The 5,295-nt window shown below is 24.7% G+C and overlaps 1 long non-coding RNA gene across 1 annotated transcript; it reads left to right on the forward strand.

Annotated features, from left to right (window-relative positions):
- Positions 1-983: 983 nt before the first annotated feature.
- On the forward strand, positions 984-3,228 carry LOC126898880 (uncharacterized). Its single transcript, XR_007702392.1, has 3 exons — positions 984-1,049; positions 2,158-2,257; positions 2,570-3,228. It is a non-coding gene; the product is annotated as an uncharacterized LOC126898880 (long non-coding RNA).
- Positions 3,229-5,295: the final 2,067 nt, after the last annotated feature.

Raw genomic sequence — 5,295 nt, forward strand, 5'->3', positions numbered from 1 at the left:
TTTTTAATATGTTAAAAGTAATAATTTTTAACCTTCTTTATTTCGTCCTTTAAAGTGAAAGTTTATAATAAAAAAAAAAATTTTTCATTTTTAACCTATTTTTTTGGTTTTTCAAAGTTGATGAAAAATTTTTGGCAAGTTTTGTGAAAGTTTATAGTAAAAAAAACGGTAGCACAGTGAGGTCGCGGCATAGTGGAGACATTGCATAGTAGGGTCCAGTATAGATTTAATCTGACAGTGATTAAAATCACTATCATAAGAAACGCTTCGATGCAAATCTGTAGNTTAAAACTGCTATTTTTAAGCAATATGCACTAATATGCAGTCAGGAAATTTTATAATTACTATTTATTGTATATTTATCAGAAAAACTCATTATTTTTTTGCATTTTAATAGAAGTAATAGAACACTTAAATAGAAATCATAGTAATAATTTCTAAGTAATTTTTGGTATTTAAAAATATTCTACAATTGAAATATCCAGAACTGAATTAATTTTAATGATTTACTTTAACAAAAAACAAATAAAATTATTATTTTGAATCCCTCTTGTGGGAAGGTGAAGGGTTAGATTTATAAAAAAAAACCAAACGATAGGTAAAGACATATTAAAAAAATAAAAAAAAAACTTTATTCTGTGAATTTTAATGAAAATATCATTGATTAAATAAAAATATTGTTATTATTATTCTTGATAAATCACATTGTATTTTAAGCATATATTGTGCTTCTTTGAAAAAAAAAATTTAAAAAGTTTTAGAAAAAATAATATATATATTTTTTAAATTGTTTTGCTTGGTTGGCATTGACTATATATCTGTAATTTATTGTTCATAAATGTAAAAAATAATGTAATTTATAAAAATATAAATCAAATTTAATATGTCATTAAATATTTTCGCTTGTACTGACTCAATAAAGTTTCTATTTAAAATAAGTTAAAATAATAAATAAAATGAAGTTAAATTTTTCTATAAAATACAATTGCGATTGGTAAAATAAATCATTTTATATTGTAACATTGAAAATTATAAAGAATTTTAATATGGTAAGTCAAAAAATTTACTAGCAAATAATTCTATTATATAGTCTTATTTTATTTGAAAATATAATCTCATCACTATATTGAGTTTTATTATTAATATTTGATGAGTTATGAATAATTTAATATTTAGACTCGAATAGAAACATGGTTAAAAATAACTTATGGTAAAGTAAATATAACCAATGCACACTGTTTGTATGAAAACCTTCCATAAAAAAATATAGATTCATAACAACTTATTAACCACGTTCGTTTTACTATAGTTGTCCGTATAGTATGAGAATATATTTTCAGGGGGGATGGTCCAATATATGTATGTATTAGCTCTTTTGAGTTATAAATATATTTTGATTTATCAACTAATAATAAACTAGACTCTTTAGACATTTTTTTACAAGAAATACTATTAATATACTTCTTTCATTCGACATACTTTTTTTTTAAATCGGACAATTTCCCTTTATACATGGGAGATTCAAAACTTAAAAATACATATAGAAAGCGGTACTTTGTCAACTTAACTTTTGAAAATGTTCTGGAAATACTGACACTTTTATATATATATTAAATTAAAACTTTTGTAATATACTTTAATATGAAAAAAAAAATTTCTAACTTTATTTTGTTCTCATGTTGAAAACAAATATCAAAATTAATAAAAAAAAAAATACGATTTTTGTAAAAAATTATTTATTATATTTTTTATACTTTATATACTTCTTTCATTCGACATGAGTTTTTTATGATAGTGATTTTATTCACTGTCAGATTAAATTTATACTGAACCCAACTATGCCACATACCCACTGTGCTGGGTTTTTTTAAAATGATAACATACATATTTAACTAGCTCATAAAAGAGGAAAGAATATAATTAAAAAAATTACTAGATTCTCTTCCTCTCTTATCACATAAAAATTAGGACCTTACTGATTAATAAAATAAAGTATTCTTTAGTAATACTAATAAATGTTTAATCTTAAATGTAGTTCAGACAAATAAAAACAAAAATTTTTAAATATTAATAATTTATTAATTTGATTACATAAAATCCATTCAATTAGTCATAATATTTTTTTACGCTAACGTCTCACTCGATATTATTTTTCAGAAAATATTCATTTCAAATATCATTTTATTAGTTGTTTTACAAAAATGTGGAATGGTAATGACCGTATTTGATGTTCTTAAACGCTCAAAGGAACTAGAAGGTAAATACTTAAACATTTTCCAAATCTATATTTTAAGTTAAAGTTTTTCAAATCCAATTATTAGTTAATCATTAATGACTATTCGTTCTAATTTGTAATAGTAAACTGTCCGGCGTCTTTTTTTTCATACACATGAGTGCGATCAATTTTATAGCTCTAGTAAATTTACTTTTATTTATAGTGTAGATCTATTTTCTTATTATACATTTTTATCTTATTGTATATTTTTTATGACTCCCCTTAAATTAGTTTTACCACTAAAAAAATAAATCAACTCTAATACAGGTCTTATTTTCATATTTTTTTTTTTAGATTGTCCAATATGTAAAGAAGAAATAACAATAGATTTGTCTAAAGTTACATGTTGTCGGAAGACATTTCATTTTAAATGTATAGATAACTGGATTAATATAAAAGAATCTTGTCCATTGTGCCGCCAACTTCCATTTGAAAGTATAGAATCTTTTAAAATATTAAAATGTTATTAGTTAAGTTATTTTTAACCTCGATACAAAGCTAAAAACGTATTGATTTTACCACGATGTGTTTTTTTGTGTCTGTCCATAAAAATGTTCAACTCTAAGTGAACCGATTTCGATGATCTAAATACCAAAAACAGCTAAATGTGATCAAGTTGAAGATTAAACCCTTAAAATTAAAAATTTAAATTTAAATAACTCCTCAGTTTTAGAATATAGGAAAGTATCTCAAAATTAAGCATATGTTGATAATAGGAAATTATAGCTTGTTTTCTGTATTTTATAATTTTTTATAAAAAAATTTAATTTTTACGAAATTATAATACAATATATAAAAGACAGTTGATATTCTTTGCATGTGCTATTCACAAAAATCCAACAAAAGACCTAAGTACAGGTAGAGTATTTCGTTTTAACTTTTTAAACTGTTTCGGAACGTTTAGAATTCATTAAACCTATACAAATTCAAACTTTTAAAATTTGCTTGATTAAAAAAAAATTATACCCAAAATTTTACTTTGTATTGTAAAATAATTTATAAATTTATTACTTATGTTATAATAAATAGTACATATTAGTTTTATATGTTCTTAATTATCTCCGAAATGACGAAAAGGAATCAGCGAACTAATACTTTGTTATATGATTGGATTTTCAAAAAAAATATGTTTAAAGCTTGGCACTTTTTTGTGTAAACGGTGTAGGGATATCATCACTCAACTCTAAGCTGAACTCGTTTATCAGAGATAAAGATAGATACAAAGTAAAAATAGTTACGTGGAATGTTGGAATATTAACTGATAGAATAAAAAAATTAGTAGAAGTATTAAAGAGGAGAAAAGTTAATAATTGTTGTGTACAAGAAACTAAGAAGTAGGGAGAGAAAACAAGGGAAATAGGTGAGGATTATAAAATAATATATTCATGTGAGACTAATACAAAGATTGGTTTAGAGATAATAATGGTTGAGAAGATGAAAAGTAAAGTAGTAGAAGTAGTTAGGAAAAGTGGCATAATTCTAATTGTGTGTTGAATATGGTTAGTGCTTATGCACCTAAAGTAGGCTATGATGATATATACAAGGATTTGCTTTGAAGTGAGTTGGAAGAGATGATTCCGGCAATATCTGGTAATGAGGATGTGGTGATAGATGGAGATATGAATGGACATGTAGGTTAAGAAAGAAGAGGATATGAAAGAGTACATAGAGGGTATGGTTTTATTGGGAAGAATGAGACTGGAGAAAGAATCCTGGATATCACGGTATAATATGACCTGCTGTGGTTATTACTTATTTTAGAAGGAAAGATGAACATTATATAACTTGTGAGAGTAGGATTAATAAATAACAGGTTAATCAGTTTATGTGGAAGAGAGATAGTTTAAAGCGTGTAAAAGATTGTAAAATTATCCCAGGCGAGAGTGTAACTACCAATATAGTCTGATGGTAATGGAGTTGTCGTGTAGAGAGAAGAAAATATACACAAACAGAAAGAACACAGAAGGAAAATCACGAATCCGGTGGTGGAAATTGATAGGTTATAATGAAAAAATTTTTTTAAATACTGTAAAGAGAGAACGATGTGAAATATCGAGGGAGACATAAATGATGTGTGGAATAAATTTGCTGATAAGAAGAGTAGAATGCTAGTAAACAAGGAAACCTGATGGTTGGATGAGGAAGTTCAAAAAATGATAGAGAGTAAGAAAGTTCAAAGTATGACAGAAGAGCAAAAGGAAAGAAGATTGGATAGTTTAGTAGCCTAAAACTCTCAGAAATTATGATTTCGGTTTGTTTTTCTTTTTTTCTTATAGTCAATTTTAAGAAAAACTTTCATCTATATTTTTCATTGCTATTTAAGTCAAAGTATGTTACGAAGGCATAAAAGGTACACCAAATTAGCAACTATCATTATTCAATAATAATAATTTTCTTATAACAAGTAAGAGAATATTTATGTAATAAGAATTGATCACTTGTGACTAATGTATGTATATAGAATTACTAATTGTAACTTTGTTCCCGAAATACGTATCCATAATTTTTGCGACTCTTTGAGTTAAATATTTTTTATATTTGTTAGTTTTAAATTAATATCTTAAATATTTTTTTAAATTTTAAATGTATAGTGAGTCAAAAAATCTTCGTACACCGATGTCAAAATTTTTTAACAACATAAAATAGCGACTCAAAAGTTAAATAACTTCATATTTATAACATACATTTATTCAGAAACATGTTAAAATTTCTTAAAAAAATAATGAAGCATAAATATTAATTAGTTTACTTTATATATATATAAACAATTTTACGAAAATAACAACAAAAAGTCTATAAATGTCTATGAATTACAGATGAAAATAGGACTATAATGGGGAAAACCCATATGGACTTATACGTATGGAGCGATGGTGAACGCAGGATTTTTTTAAGGGGGGTGTCATACATCATAATAATATACACAAATTTACCTTTTAGCTTCGATGCGAAGCTGAAAAGGTATTGGTTTTACTAAGATGTGTTTTTTTTTTTATTTTTTTTTTTTTTTTTTTTTTTTT

Source organism: Daktulosphaira vitifoliae, unplaced genomic scaffold (genome assembly GCF_025091365.1).
Source record: "Daktulosphaira vitifoliae isolate Bord-2020 unplaced genomic scaffold, ASM2509136v1 Scaffold_2, whole genome shotgun sequence".
In the NCBI taxonomy this organism is placed as follows: Eukaryota; Metazoa; Arthropoda; class Insecta; order Hemiptera; family Phylloxeridae; genus Daktulosphaira; species Daktulosphaira vitifoliae.